The sequence below is a fragment of the Macaca mulatta genome, chromosome 10, assembly GCF_049350105.2.
Source record: "Macaca mulatta isolate MMU2019108-1 chromosome 10, T2T-MMU8v2.0, whole genome shotgun sequence".
In the NCBI taxonomy this organism is placed as follows: Eukaryota; Metazoa; Chordata; class Mammalia; order Primates; family Cercopithecidae; genus Macaca; species Macaca mulatta.
Window position 1 is genome coordinate 14,084,065 of NC_133415.1, and position 16,271 is coordinate 14,100,335.

The window sequence follows — 16,271 nt, forward strand, 5'->3', positions numbered from 1 at the left end:
AAAGGAAAGCCAGGCCTTGACTCAATGCTGGCCTCTGCCTGATTTGCATTTGGCCTGTTGCCTGGTTTCCCGGAGGCCCACCCTGATTTCTTTGGGTTCTGAGCACTTGTCTCAGCTGCTCTGTAACCCACGAGCACTGCCCATGGGCACATTCCTCTCCCCACTCATCCTCCAATAATTGCTTACCTTCTCTGGCAGGGGTCAGGGTGGCAGAAGTGGGGATGGGATGGGTCCCTGTGTCAGATGCTACACGGGACAATCAGGTGCAAGCCCTGCTCTCAGTAGGGAGTCCCAGTCCCAGCTGGGACATGATTGAAAACATAGCAGCCACGCGGTGGCTCACACCTGTAATCTCAGCACTTTGGGAGGCTGAGGCGGGTGGATCATGAGGTCAGGAGTTCAAGACCAGCCTGGCCAATATGGTGACACCCCATCTCTACCAAAAATACAAAAATTAGCTAGGCATGGTGGCATATGCCTATAATCCCAGCTACTCAGGAGGCTGAGGCAGAAGAATCGCTTGAACCCGGGAGGCAGAGGTTGCAGTGAGTCGAGATTATGCCACTGCACTCCAGCCCGGGCAACAGAGCGAGACTCCATCTCAAAACAAACAAACAAACAAACAAACAAATAAATAAATAGCACATCATGTAAACAATGATAATCAGCAACCGTGGGGTGCAGGGAGGGTGGACTACATTCTGGGGGGTTCAGGGTGGTAGGAATCAGGCACATTGTTGTGTGAAGTGGCATTGTGTCTGGGTCCTAGGCCACGAGGAGATCTGAAGGAGCAGACTGTGTCATACTCCGTCTTGCAGATAGGGCCATGGAGACTCCAAGGAAAGATACAGATGCTGGTTATGGTTATAATAACTACTGTTTTCATGTGCCTTTGTATCTCATCTCGAAGGATAAAGACCAGGTATGTGCCTGGTGCTGTGTCTACACAAAACAGAAGGGGCTCCCTCTGTCCCTCCCTCCCCACGTCTACCCTGCCTGATGCAGCTCTGTGCCTCACAGTATCTGGCACAGTGCTGGGTACATAGCAGGCAATCCATGAAGACCAACTGATTATTGAGGTCAGTGTTCAAACTCAGGCCAGTACCAAAATGGCTGGATAGAATCACAGGCAGTTAGGATAGTTGGTTAAAACAGATCCCAGGGCTCCATATTAGACCCTCAGAGCTCAAGTCTTTAAAGAAAGGGCCAGGGAGGCTAACACGGTGAAACCCCGTCTCTACTAAGAAATACAAAAAATAGCCGGGCGAGGTGGCAGCGCCTGTAGTCCCAGCTACTCGGGAGGCTGAGGCCGGAGAATGGCGTGAACCCGGGAGGCGGAGCTTGCAGTGAGCTGAGATCCGGCCACTGCACTCCAGCCTGGGCTACAGAGCGAGACTCCGTCTCAAAAAAAAAAAAAAAAAAAAAAAAGAAAGGGCCAGGGAATCTGTATTTTTACCTGCCCCCCCCACCCCCCACCCAGAAGGTCGTAAGTTGCTGCTGGGTTAGAGAAGGAGGTGAGGGAATTAGAATAGAGTTCAGCACCGTGGACAGAGCCACACTGCCGCCTCCATCGACTCTCCTGGGACTGACTAGCTGGGGGCAAGGAAGGTCAGTCTCTGTATGTGGCAGGGATCCACAGTCTAATCCTGATGGGGGCCAGGTGACACCTGTGGTCTTGACCCCCGCATGACACAGCCTCGGTCCCTGCTTCGGGAGCAAATTTCAGGAAGGACAACAGTCTCACTGCAGAGACAGCTTCGACTCTGCGCAGGGAGGAGCCGTATAATAAATATCCCCTCGATTTCCTTTGTAAGTTGTAAGCGACCCCCATACTGTGCAAGCAGCAAAGCATGAAGCCTGAGCCTGTGTGAACAAATTAATCCCCCAAACATGGTTTGAGCACCTACTGTGTTCAAGGGCTGTGCTGGTAGCCATAGGGCATGTAGCGATGAGAGAGAGATACAGCCGCCGCCTTAAGCCACCTGCAGCTTGTCAAACATGGTTCACTGGTTGTTAGAAAGGAGAGCAGCCTTGAAGATAAGCAGACCCTGAGTCCGGTCAGTGTACGTGTTAGAGAGGCAGCCAGGGGAGTGGAGAGAACAGACATTTGGTGGCAGAGGCTTCCCGCATTTGAGAACTGGCACTGACAAGCTGTGTGACCTTGTGCATGTGTCTTTGCTCTCAGAGCCTCAGTTTCCTGATCTGAGAACTGGGAGTGACTGCATCCTTCCTTCTATCCCTGCCCCACCCCCCAGCATGTACTAGGAAAGTGCCCACCTGGCCTGGTTCCCAGGACCCAACCTCAGCACCATTCATTTATTCATAGACTCCACATTTGCTGAAGATCCATTATATGCCAGGTACAGTGCCAGACACGGACAATAAGGCGGATGAGAACTGGCACCCAGGGATCTGATACTGGGAGAGTAGGCAGACATGGCTCCTTCTCTTTTGCTCCTGTACCCCCCCAGCTGGGCGACGTTTCCAGCTTCCCTTGCAGTGAGGGTGGCCATGTGACTGAGTTCCGCCTGATGGATGTGCCCCACTTGCAGGGCTGGCCCATAAAACCCTCCCCCATGAGATGATCTCTTTTCGTCTTCATCCCTGGCTGGTGAGAGAAGACTTCGGGTGCAAAAAGGGCAGAGCCTAAAGACAGGAGGGGCCCAGAACCAGAAATAGCAGGAGGAAGTCTGTTCACCAAATAGTGGCACTGAACTGTTGCGAGCAGCAGAAACATACTAGTGTTGAGTTGAGGCCCTAAATTTTGGGGTGTTTGTTGCAGCACTTAGCCTGTCCTGACAAATACAGAGAGACAGACATCAAGCAGGTGCAAACAAGCAGGAGTTTCAGAGATGATGGGGTGATGGAGGAAATACACAGGAAGGGGACAGTGGAGAATCCTTGGGGAGGATATATTATGGATTTCCTTTGTTTTCTTTTTTTTGAGACGGAGTCTCGCTCTGTCACCCAGGCTGGAATGCAGTGGCACGATCTCGGCTCACTGCAAGCGATTCTCCTGCCTCAGCCTCCTGAGTAGCTGGGGTTACAGGCGCCTGCCACCATGCCAAGCTAATTTTTGTATTTTTAGTAGAGATGGGGTTTCACCATATTGGTCAGGCTGGTCTCGAACCCCTGACCTCAGGTGATCCACCTGCCTTGGCCTCCCAAAGTGCTGGGATTACAGGTGGGAGTCACCCGCGCCCAGCTGGATTTCTTTTAAATTCTTCTAAGCTTAACGAATAAACCTTTAACTCCTCAGGGGTCCTGGTTTTAGGCCATATAACTTCCTTCCCTTCTCAAGCCTCCTGGAACCCCATCTCAGGTGATGTGTCAATCACTCACTTAACTTCTCCACATTCTGGGTTTTATTCCAAGCACCTGCTGACTAGGTTTGTCTTTCGTTTTCTGGGTTGGAAATCTGCCCCTTCATGGTATGTAACCCCAGCCACCTTTCCCCTTCCCGCCCTTGCCTTCTGGGTAGAGAGCCCTCTGAACTATATTCCCCCTCACTCCACCTCACTGACGACGCCCCCCAACTGCAAGCTTTGTTCAGTAATCAGGTGAAAACATTTTTGTACCTTTAATAGCTTTATAGAGGCAAGATGCAAACCATGAGAATGAAAACCATCCAATTTACCAATTGGTTTGCAAGAGACATTTATGTAGTTTAAATCCACTTTCTTTAAATCTGATGCTTTTTAAATTAAATTGAAACAAATTCAAATACATAAGTAATATGTTCACTGTTCCATTTATCTACCGCTGCATTACAAACCACCCCAAAACCTCATGGTATAAAACAGCACCAGCGCTCATTTTGCTTATGAACCCGCAATTTGGCAGGCTCCGTGGGAAAGCTCGTCTCTGCTCCATCCACCTCTGCACCGTGTTGACTGAGGTGGCCCCAAGTGGGGTGGGACAATCAGGAGGCTTTCTCACCTGTCTGAGGCCCAGGTGGGGCAGACCCTGATAGCTGGGGCTGGAACAGCTGGTCCTATCGGGCCAGCACTGGGCAGGCATCATTTCCTATGACTATGAGTGCTCTCTAGTATCTTGTTGCAGGGTAGCTGGACTGCTACATGTTGGCTCAGGGCTCCCAGCTAAGAGAGCTCGGTGGAAGCCAAAGGGCCTCTTATGACTTGGTCTAGGAAGATAGGCAGCATCATACCATTAGAATCCAGTAACCAAGGTCAGCCCATATTCGAAGGGAAGGGATTTAGACTCCCACTTTATTTATTTATTTATTTATTTATTTATTTTTGAGATGGAGTCTTGCTCTATCGCCCAGGCTGGAGTGCGGGGGCGCCATCTCGGCTCACTGCAATCTCCACCTCCCAGGTTCAAGCGATTCTCATGCCTCAGCCTCCCAAGTAGCTGGGATTACAGGCACACGCCACCATGCCCGGCTAAGTTTTGTATTTTTAGTAGAGAAGGGGTTTCACCATCTTGGCGAGGCTGGTCTTGAACTCCTGACCTCAGGTGATCCACCCGCCTTGGCCTCCTAAAGTACTGGGATTACAGGAGTGAGCCACTGTGCTCAGCCCTAGACTTCCACACTTTTAAAAATGACATGATTAATTTTTTAAAATTGCTTTAAAATATATATAACAAAATTTGCCATTTTAGCCATTTTTTTTAGATGAGTCTCGCTCTGTTGTCCAGGCTGGAGTGCAGAGGCATGATCTCCACTCACTGCAAGCTCCACCTCCCGGGTTCATGCCATTCTCCTGCCTCAGCCTCCCAAGTAGCTGGGACTATAGGCGCCCGCTACCACGCCCGGCTAATTTTTTGTATTTTGTTTAGTAGAGACGGGGTTTCACCATGTTAGCCAGGATGGTCTTGATCTCCTGACCTCGTGATCTGCCCACCTCGGCCTCCCAAAGTGCTGGGATTACAGGCGTGAGCCACCACGACGGCCCATTTTTTTTTTTTTAAAGAGACAAGTTCTCACTCTGTTGCCCAGGCTGGAGTGCAGTGGTATAATCATAGCTCACTGCCACCTTGAATTCCTGGGTTCAAGTCATCCTCCCACCTCAGCCTCCTGAGTAGCTGGGACTATAGGGGCATGCCACCACAGTCTGGCTAATTTAAATCTTCTTCTTCTTCTTCTTCTTTTTTTTTTTTTTTGTAGAGACAGGGTCTCACCATTTTGCTTGAACTCTGGGTTCAAGCGATCCTCCTGCCAAAGCAATCCTCCTGTGCTTGACTTTTAACCACTTTTAAGTGTACAATTCAGTGGCATTGATTTTATTCACAATGTTGTGTGACCATCACAACAACTTTTTTGTAATGTTTAAGCATAATGTTTTCTAGGGTCATCCATGCTGTAGCATACATCAGCACCCCATTCCTTTTTATGTCAGCATACTATTCCATTGAATGGATATGTCTCAGTTTGCTCATCCATTCGTATCAATGGACATTTGGCTTGCTTCCATCTTTTGGCTATTGCGAATAATGCTGGCATGAACATGGGTATGCAGATACCTGTCTAAGTCCCGACTTTCAAGTTTTTCAGGGCATATATCCAGAATTGCTAGATCATATGGGAATTCTATGTTTAATTTTTTTTGAGGAACTGCTATACTGTTTTCCATAGCAGAGCATCATTTTATATTCTTACCAGCCATGCCCAAGGGTTCTAATTTCTCCACATCATGGCCAACACTTATTTTCTGTGTTTTTTTTTTTTTTTTTTTTTTTGAGACGGAGTCTCACTCTGTCACCCAGGCTAGAGTGCAGTGTCATGATCTCAGATCACTGCAACCTCCACCTCCTGTGTTCAAGTGATTCTCCTGCCTCAGCCTCCCAAGTAGCTGGGACTACAGGTGCGTGCCATGGCACCTGGCTAATTTTTGCATTTTTAGTAGAGACAGGGTCTCACTGTGTTGGCCAGGCTGGTCTCGAACTCCTGGCCTCAGGTGATCCGCCTGCCTCAGCCTTCCAAAGTGCTGGAATTACAGGCGTGAGTCATCACACTTGCCTGTTTTTCTTTTTTAAAATAGCCATTGTCCTGAGTATGAAACGGCACCTCATTGTGGTTTTGATTGGCATTCCCCTAATGATTAGGGATGCTGAGCATCTTTGCAGGTGTTACTGGCCACCCATTGTATAATTTCTTTGGAGAAATGTCTATTTAACTCTTTGGCCCAGTTTTTATTCAGGTGGTTTTGTTGTTGTTGTTGTTGAGTCCTCATTCTTTTTTTGACAGCCACATGGCATTCCATATAATAGATGATGTACAGTTTTCTATTGACCAGTCCTCTACGGATGGGCATTTGGATGGTTTTTCCGATCATGTGCTGTCCCAACAATGCTGCAGTGGATTTTCTCATACATGTGTTATTAAGTGCAGGTGTGAGTACCATTGGAGGACTGGTGGATTAAAAAGAAGGTGCATCTATGGCCGGGTGCGGAGGCTCACGCCTGTAATCCCAGCACTTTGGGAAGCAGAGGCGGGTGGATCATGAGGTCAGGAGTTCGAGACCAGCCTGACCAACATGGTGAAACCCTGTCCCTATTAAAAATACACACACACACACAAATTGGCCAACCGTGGTGGTGTGCATCTGTAATCCCAGCTATTCAGGAGACTGAGGTAGGAGAATCACTTGAACCTGGGAGGCAGAGGTTGCAGTGAGCCAAGATCGCACCATTGCACTAACTCCAGCCTAGGTGACAGAGTGAGACTCCGTCTAAAAAAAAAAAAAAAAAGAGAGAGAGAGACAGAGAGAAGAGGTGTATTTATCATTTAGGTAGACGCTGTCCAATTGTCCTTGAGAGTGAATATGTCCACTTTTATTCCCACCAGCCATGTAAGAGAGCAAGGCACAGCTACAAAACAAACACGTATGTTTTCGGGATCGTGCCAAAGATTTTGTCTTCCTTGGGGAGGCTAATCTGACATTTCCTCATACTGATGAAAACATTGGCCTAACATTTCACTCTGTCAAGGGATTTGCAACTTAATTGCATTTGTTCATAAAACAGAATTAATATTGCATAACTTGCCATCGACAGAACTAATTTTGACCCTGCAGTGTGACAAATCTATTTATGCTTTATGTTTTAAAAATCCGCTCAAAGCTAAAAAAAAGCTACTATTTAAATACCATTAAGCTGATATCAAAACTCAGACTCAATTGCAACGTGTCTCCCAATATTTCCAAATAGCACAACATTTATTTTTCTCAATTCCTTCCCAGAGGTATAGCCATGAAAATTCATGAGTGGGAATTCTTTTATCAGGAGTATCTAGCAAGATAAGGGAATAACTCACGTATCAAATATTAACTCAACCTGCACGTAGTATGCTATATGTGGATTTAGAGAAGTAGACAGCAGCTCTTTACCAAGCCCACACCAAACCACATGCTCCTCCGACTGTAATCAAGAAAGTAACTGAAATTGTTATGGGCAAATCAGGGCCTAATTAAAAGAGATAAACAGATAATAACCACATTAACTCCATTATATGAATATATGTTTATAATGAACCAGTCACAGTTTTCAAGAAGAAGGTGGATGTTCTCAAGGGGTAAAAAGTATCATAAGCGAGATACTAACTTGTAAATAAACTCAGGACAGCAAATTCTATATGCTCTGTAAGCAACTAATGTAATATTTATATTAACTATAATAAAGACATACGCCAAGTAAAACATGATGTGCAGGTGAATAAATGAGACATTCTTTTTTTTTTTTTTTTTTTTTTTTGAGACGGAGTCTGGCTCTGTCGCCCAGGCTGGAGTGCAGTGGCTGGATCTCAGCTCACTGCAAGCTCCGCCTCCCGGGTTTGCGCCATTCTCCTGCCTCAGCCTCCCGAGTAGCTGGGACTACAGGCGCCCGCCACCTCGCCCAGCTAGTTTTTTGTATTTTTTTAGTAGAGACGGGGTTTCTCCGTGTTAGCCAGGATGGTCTCGATCTCCTGACCTCGTGATCCGCCCGTCTCGGCCTCCCAAAGTGCTGGGATTACAGGCTTGAGCCACCGCGCCCGGCCAAATGAGACATTCTTAATTGGTATAGATTAAAGCCATAGTAAATACACATTAGCTTTATACTTAGTGTCAATCTAGAAGCTGGTTTACATAAATATGAGCTCACTTCTCTTTCCTTGCATGAAACCTTCAAGTTCACTTAGTTCAACCTCTCTCCCAGCAGAGTTTGCCTTTCTCCAATGACGGCAGTTTCACTCTTTCTTTCCTTCTTTCCTTCCTTCCTTCCTTCCTTCCTTCCTTCCTTCCTTCCTTCCTTCCTTCCTTCCTTCCTTCCTTCCTTCCTTCCTTCTTTCTTCTTTCTTTCTTTCTTTCTTTTCTGAGATGGAATCTCGCTCTGTTGCCCAGGCTGGAGTGCAGTGGCGCGATATCGGCTCACTGCAAGCTCCGCCTCCCGGGTTCACGCCATTCTCCTGCCTCAGCCTCCCGAGTAGCTGGGACCACAGACGCCTGCCACCACTCCCGGCTAATTTTTTGTATTTTTAGTAGAGAGGGGGTTTCACCGTGTTAGCCAATATGGTCTCTATCTCCTGACCTCGTGATCTACCCGCCTCGGCCTCCCAAAGTGCTGGGATTACAGGCGTGAGCCACCACCCCGGCCTCACTATTTCAAAAGGCAGTTAATCCATGCTGCTTCTGACTCGCTGCCCAAATTGGGTGCCTGTGATTTTCTCCTCCTCTGAGGGTTGTCCAGGGTACACCATCTTCCTCCCCCGCCCCCTGAGATTCAGAGACAGAGTCGCCCATAGATAATTTTTAAAACTCCCCAGGTGATATCAAGGTACAGCTAAGTGTGGGACCGACTGCCCTGTAATGATCATCCATGATCTGCCTTGTCAGCTGTACATGCATTTGTTTCTTCTTTGTTCATTCATTACTAGCATTTATTGAATACCTATGCTAGGAGCTGAGAGTACATACATGTTATTTACCTAATGTCTTTCTTTACATGGATGCTTTTGTATCTAAAGACATTTGTTTTAAATATTAATGAATGTGATGGGTCAGATACAATCAAAATAGATACATAACTCTTACAGAAGTTCATCACTATTATCTAAAAATTACCCTGATCGTTTACTAGTGTTATTCACACAACCTTTTAGGAAATAATGAGTTCATTCATTCCTCATTCACTCATTCCTTCCTTCATCCATCCCACATATCCTGAGGCTCTCTGGCAGTCCATACTCAATGACAGGGACCCTCCCCTGCCCGCTGCTGGAAAATGCTCAGTGTCTACCTGCCACCCACAGTCACACTCCCTGCTGCTGGAACAGGAATGGAGCTGTTCCCAGATTCTTCGGGCCTTTAGGAAGCACAGTCTTAGGGTGCTGTGCTCCTCCCACAGGTGCCCACCCTTTCCTTCCAGCCAGCCAGGCAGTCCTGGAGGGGTGTGTGGGGAATGCTGCTACCTGGCTGGATCCGGGCTTGGTGTCCCAGTGGACAGTGCAGAATATCACCAGCAGGGGGCACTCATGTATCACCACTGGCTTCTCACCTGGGCCAGGGCAAGGCAGGCCTGGCTGGAAGGTTAAGATGATTGGGGTGCCGCTGGGGGGTACCAGGCCAGGCTTGGGAGGGGCCTTATGGGATAAAAGGGCATGAAAGTGGGCCCCTTGCACTCAGATTCTGAGAAAATCCTCCCCAGCCAGGGGGAAGAAAACACACAGCACATCTCCTTACCAGATTTAACAAACATGACCATCTGGGGGACAGCAGCCATCAGTTAAATAATCCTGCCATTTGGTGAAGGCCAAGGTTGCCTCTTGGGCATATGCTGGTTCTTTGTAGGGAGAGGAGTGGGACAGAGAGCAGGACTTTGGGCCAATGGGGGCTCTCCTGGGGACTGGCCCCCTTAATCCCACCTCCAGCCCAGCCAGGAGAAGGCCAGTCCAGGTGGCCTGGGCCTTCTGCAACTGTCCTTTACCAGTCCCTTGGGCCTCATGTTCCCCTTCTGCAAGATGGGACTGAAATCATTCCCACCCTACCTGCTTCTCCTGGGAGCATGAACGCGGAAGTGTGTTGCCAATAGGGGAGAGCCATCTAAACAAAAACAAGGGAATCTAAAATGGAGCTCGCCCGCTCCCCTCCTGCCACCCCCTTCCTGCTCCGGAATTTGTGTGCACTTGTAATCTGTGACTCTGCCTCATCGTGCCTTGCTGGACCTGACGATTAGGTGCAGTGGTGGTTCTGGCCTTGCCCTCTGATGGCTTTTCCCTAATTGGTCTAATCTGTATTTTCACGCACTCACTGGAAAATAAGAGCCACCAGCTTCTCTGAGGAGCTGGAATGAGGCGTGAACCCTGAGAAGGGTTGGGGGAGGTTTGCGGCTCCTGCCATGGGGGCTGGGGAGGTCGCAGGAAAATGACAGACTGTCCTTGTTCTTGGGTTCTCACAGTCCCTGGGCGAGGAGGGGCACGAATGGAGGTATGGGAGGCGAAAAGGTACTGGGGGCCTGCGTACCTGGGAAAGGAGAGGTGGGGAGAAGAAACCCTGACTGGGGTTGGCTCCCGGGGGCAGAATGTCTATCCAGGGGCAGGAATGGGGGCACCCAGTCAGAGAGATCCCGGGGGCAGAGTATGAGCATCTCGGTGCCCAGCTTCTTGTGTTTCTGTGACTTTCTCTGGGATAGGACAATTCTGTGGACATCTCTCTGGATTTGTCACTACTTTGGGAGGACAGCTCGGTGGGTGTCTGAGTCTAGTGTGTTGTCTGTGTGTATGAGTGCATGAGTGTGTATGCGTGTGAGTTGTGTGTGACCACTGGTGGCTGCATTCGGCTTCCAGCCCTGCAGGGTTTCCTTGCTGAACCTCTGGGGATCCTGCCTTGGGACAGAGGTGGCTAATGCAGCTGGGGGTGGGGGTGGGGCTAGCCTAGATAGAGGCTTAAGCCTCTACTACTGGGGTAAAGCGATTACCAGCGTGTGTGTGTGTGTGTGTGTGTGTGTGTGTGTGTGTGTGTGTGTGCGCGCGCGCACGCACGCCTTTAGTCACTGCGGAATCCTCAACCACCCTGAGAGGGTCCAAATACTTGCCCGTGGCCTTCCTTCCCTTTCCTTGCCATGATTCACACCCCCCGCCCCGCCCCGACCCCGCCACAGCTGACCTCGATATGTGCATTTACTCTAAGGCGCTGTGCTCTGAAATTGCTTCTCCTCCTCGGAGTTCTCTGGCTCTGATGGTGAAATTTCCACTAGTGTCAGAGGGGAGACAGTTTGGGATGTGGGGAGCTTCTTGATGCTGCCTTAGTGACATGTACAAATTGGGACCCTTGACCTTGCGTTTGACAAATGAATCACTTATAATCACCACTTATTTTTACTTGCATCAGCCTCACCAAGACGAAGAGCTTTGGGTGGCTCCTCCTGGCGCCAGGAGCCCCTACGTGGGGTTAATGATGATAAGAGAAGTGAGTGTGACTCAGCGGATGGAATGTTCCAACACTGGTGAGTAAATTCAGTTTCCTATAACAAACAGACAATAAGGAAATTAGGTTCTCACCGTGCACCTGAGAATGGTGCTGATCCTTAATATCCTCTCCTGTGTAGCAGCTCTTCCCAGATCAGCCGCCCTCTGTTGCCCATTTCACAGATGAAGAAACTAAGGCACAAAGAAGTGAAGTAATTTGCTCTGAGATTAACCAGTTCACGGAGCAGGGATGTGAGCCCAGGCTGTCTAGGGTCCTTGCCAAGTACCCAGCCACTGTGCCCCGCATTGCAGGGCAGCCCCACACATGGTCACGGGGTGGAATTCACGGTGTTTCCTGCAGCAGAACCGCAAACCTTAGTCTTACCGGAGAGCTTCTTGCCAATAACTTGATTTCACACGGCAGAGAAAGAGGAGGACAGGTTTAAAAGAGGCTTTTACTATACCCAACTGGTATTCGCTTCGTGTGTCTGTTCTCTGTGGTTTGTAAATATTCTCCAGCTTCCCCTTGATCTCTACAGCAGGGCACGCTCTCCATGACAGCACTTTGCTTTCTCAACAGCGCTCGTATCACCAGCTCGAGCCGCAGCCGTCTGCATGGAGCACCGTTGACATTGCAGCCGTGAGACCTGCTCCAGGTCCAGCAGAGGCTGACTCACAGCGTCTCGGGACTGGGAATGGAACACTGGTCTTTTGGGCATCGCGGACATCATAGAGGGAGGCAGGGAGGCTGGGGGTGCATCTGTAAAACGGGGGTGTGAGAGGCAGGGGCACAGCAATACCTACCTCACAGGGTTTGTGTATCAGTCAGGGCTTATTTCCCATTGCTGAGCAGAGGCTGGAAATATTGATAAGACTGGTTTAAACCATATCCAGACTTCCCACTCTCTCACCTAACACAGGTCAGGGGGTAGACGTCCTGGGTTGGTGGGGGCCCCAATGGTGTTTTTGGGGACCCAGGCTCCTCTCTTCAGTCCCACCCGCCTTAGCAGCCAGCTTCCATCCTCAAGGTCACCTCATGATCCAAGATGGCTGCTGGGCCTCCATCATCACATCTAACTTTCAGCAGGGAGTGGGCACACACTGGCCCAATGTTGCCTTCTGTCCTACCTGATAACTTACACTTGGCCCTCATTGGCCGCTCCTAGCCGCAAGGGAGGCTGAGAAACAGAACCTTTTGGCCAGGCACATTGCCATCCAAGTGTTTGTTGCAAAGGCAAGTGGGAGACAGGATATGGTAGGGGCACCCCACAGTCTGTGCCACAGCACGTGGTAGACTCCTGTGCATCCCAAGGTGCAACCTGTCTATTTGTCCAAGCGCTGTGACCGTTTCAGCCCAAACAGCCAGACAGGTGAGGGGAAAGGAGTCCCACAGGCAAGCACCGGAAACCCGCCCCGTCAGCTGATTGTGAGTTCGGGGTTTTATTTCTCCCTTAGTATCCTGTGGCAGTTCCAGCCTTGGGGAGGGAGGTTCTGTGGACAGTCATGAAGGGGTCTAAGGAGAGAAGGAGAAGGCTGCCAGGCATGGGGCTGTGCCTTGCAGATATGTTCCGAGAGGAACTGTGGCGATAGTGGCAGTATAGTCATCTGGCACTGCAGGCATCGCTCTGAGTTGGGAGGTCTGGGTGGCCCATCTGGGAGGGCGGGATAGAGGCACCACAGGGTCTTGCAGATGTGGTGACCTGCAGATGGCAGGCCGCCTGGAACGGCCTCCTGAGGTTCTGCGGCAGGGCCAGTGACCAAGCCCATGCTCCTGGCTCCTCACCCTTTCTGCTGGGCCCTGGGAGAGCGTCACAAGGGTTGTGACAATGAGAGGGGACATTTAATCAGGAAGGAACATTCACCTCCATTTTCCCATTGGTCCTCTCCACATTGGGTAGGGTGGGCAGAGATTATCATCCCCATTTTACAGATGGGAAGACTGTGCAGGTGCAGAGGCTGAGGGAGGCTAAAGAATGAGGTGAAAGGTACATGGTGGCAGAGCTGGGCTGGGTCCCTGCGTCCTTCATTCCTGAGGGGGTTGGGGATGGCCTGAGTGCATTTCCTAATGTGGTACCTTTTCTTTTTTACTTTAACTTAAAAAAACTGAGTATAGTTTACATACAGAAACGCAAAGAAAGTGCATGAGTTTTAAGTGTTTAGTTTGTTGATATACATACATTTATCAAACATGCCCAGCTTTCCAAAAAGGTCCTTTTTGGCCAGGCGTGGTGGCTCACGCCTATAATCCCAGCACTTTTAGAGGCTGAGGCAGGTGGCTCACCTGAGGTTAGGAGTTCAAGACCAGCCTGGCCAACATGGTGAAACCCCATCTCTACTAAAAATACAAAAAATTAGCTGGGCGTCTGTAATCCCAGCTACTCGGGAGGCTGAAGTAGGAGAATCGCTTGAACCCAGGAGGCAGAGGTTGCAGTGAGCCGAGATCCCACCATTGCACTCCAGCCTGGGCAACAAGAAGGAAACTCCACCTCAAAAAAAACAAAAAATGAAAACAAAACCCCCAAAAGGTCCCTTTTGTGTCCCTTCCCAGTCACTGACCTCCCATTCCACAAAGGTAACCACTTTTTTAACCCTTATTGCTAGAAATTGTTTTTTCCTGTTCTTATACCTCAAATAGATTCATAAAGTGCGTTCTCTTGCTTCTTGGACTTAGCATAAGCCTTGTGAGATTCATCTGGGTTGTGGTTTGTATGTCAGGAATCGATCCTTTTTTATCGCTGAGTGGAACTCCATTGTGGGGATAGACCAGAATTGTTTATTCACTCACGTGTTGATGGACATTTGGGCTGTTTTCTGTTTGGGACTAAAATTAGTCAGTGAGAATTTGCGTTCATTGTATACACATAAGCTTTTTTTTTTTTTTTTTTCTTTTTTTTGAGGCAGGGTCTCACTCTGTTGCCTAGGCTGGAGTGCAGTGGCAAGTGGCACAATCTTGGCTCACTGCAGCCTCGACCTCCTGGGCTCAAACGATCCTCCCACCTCAGCCTCCTGAGTAGCTGGAACTACAGGCGCATGCCACCACACCCAGCTAATTTTTTTTACGTTTCTTTTGTGGAGATGGGGTCTTACTCTGTTGACTAGGCTGGTTTCAAGCACCTGGCCTCAAGTGATCCTCCTGCCTTGACCTCTCAAAGTGTTGGGATTACAGGTGTGAGCCACAGTGTCTGCCTGCTTTCATTTATCTTGTGTAAATACCTAGGAATGGAATGATTAGGTTGTAGAATAGGTGTTTATTTAGTTTTTTAAGTGTCTTAGTCCCTTCCTCTTGCTACAACAAAATACCTGAGACTGGGTAATTCATATAAGAGAAATGTATTTCCCATGGTTCTGGAGGCTGGGAAGTCCAAGATCAAGATGCCTGCAAATTCAGTGTCTGGTGAGGGCGTGGGATTTCTTATTACATGCTCACGTGGTGGAAGGGACAAAAAGAGATGAACAGTTCCCTTGAACCTCCTGTATAAAACCATGATTCCCATCCAGAAGGGTTCCACCCTCATGGCTTTATCACCTCCTAAAGATCTCATTTCTTAGTCCTGTCACATTGACAACTAAGTTTCAACACGAATTTTGGAGGGGACACGTACCTTCAAACCACAGCAGGAAGAAACTGCCAAACAGTTTTTCAAAGTGGCTGAACCATTTACACTCCCACTCACTGTATAAGAGAGTTGATCCTCATCCTTCCAACGTTTGATGTTTTTGTTCTTTTAAATGTTGCCAGTCTGGCAAGTGTGAATGACAGTTTGAGGTAATTTCAAGTTGTGTATCTCCGCTGCTCGCTCATGGCTGGTGTCTTTTTCAAGTATATATTGAGCATTTTGATATTCTCTTTTGTGAAGTGCCTGTTCATATCTTTTGCCCACTTAAAATTATTTTTTTTTCTTATTGACTTGTAGGAGTCCTTTACTTATACTGGCTACTAGTCCTTTGTCACATATATGTATTGAGATATCTTTTCTGCATGTGCGGATTGATTTTTCTTTCTCTTGATGGTGTATTTCGCTGACCATAAGTTTTTCATTGTAAGGAAGCCCAATTTGTGATTTTTTTTCCTTTTATGTCTAATGCTTTTCATGTCTTGTTTAAGAAAGCTTTGCCTATCAAAGTGGAGTGCTCTTAACAAGTGAATCTCCCTTGCCTCACCCCATCTGGCTGCTCTATTAGATCTGCCTCCCAGCCCAGTGCTCCCGGAAGCAGGAGTGGGGAAGGTGGAGATGGTATGGGAGATCTGTGGCAAAGTGAAAGACAAAGCCTAGATTACCCCCTCCCCAGGACAGGAGATCTGTATCTCCCACCCTCTTCCTTCCCCTGTACAGATTTGGGTTTATGCTGCAAGATTAAAGCCAAAGAGATTAAAAGATTACCTCTGGCCAGGAAGGCAAATTCTGCCTCTTTGCTCTTGGAACTGGTTGGGGGTGAATGGGGGAGGAAGGAGGGTGGGTGGTGGCTGTGACGGAGCCGCCTCCACCTCCAGATCCCCTCCTCTGACTTCCTGCTGAGAACCCCTCCCCCTGGTAGACTGAGGCCTAGGCCACCCTCACTGGGTATGGCCCTGGGCACAAGCTCACCTTTCTGGGCCTCAGCTCTTAAGATGTGGAGTGCTGAGGAGGCTGAGCTGGATCAGCAACACCAACACGGGCTCTAGTGGGTTCTGAGTGTGGCCCGCCAGTGTTCGAGCATCAGTCAGTAACTTGTTAAAAATGCAACCTCGGGCCCTTCCCCAGGCCTGCTGAGACAGGAACTCAGGGGGCAGCAAACAGTAAAAGCCTCCAGCGAATACACACGAAGGTCTGAGAGCCAGTGTCTTTAATAACGATAACACTTGATCATATTTAGAGCATTTAACTCT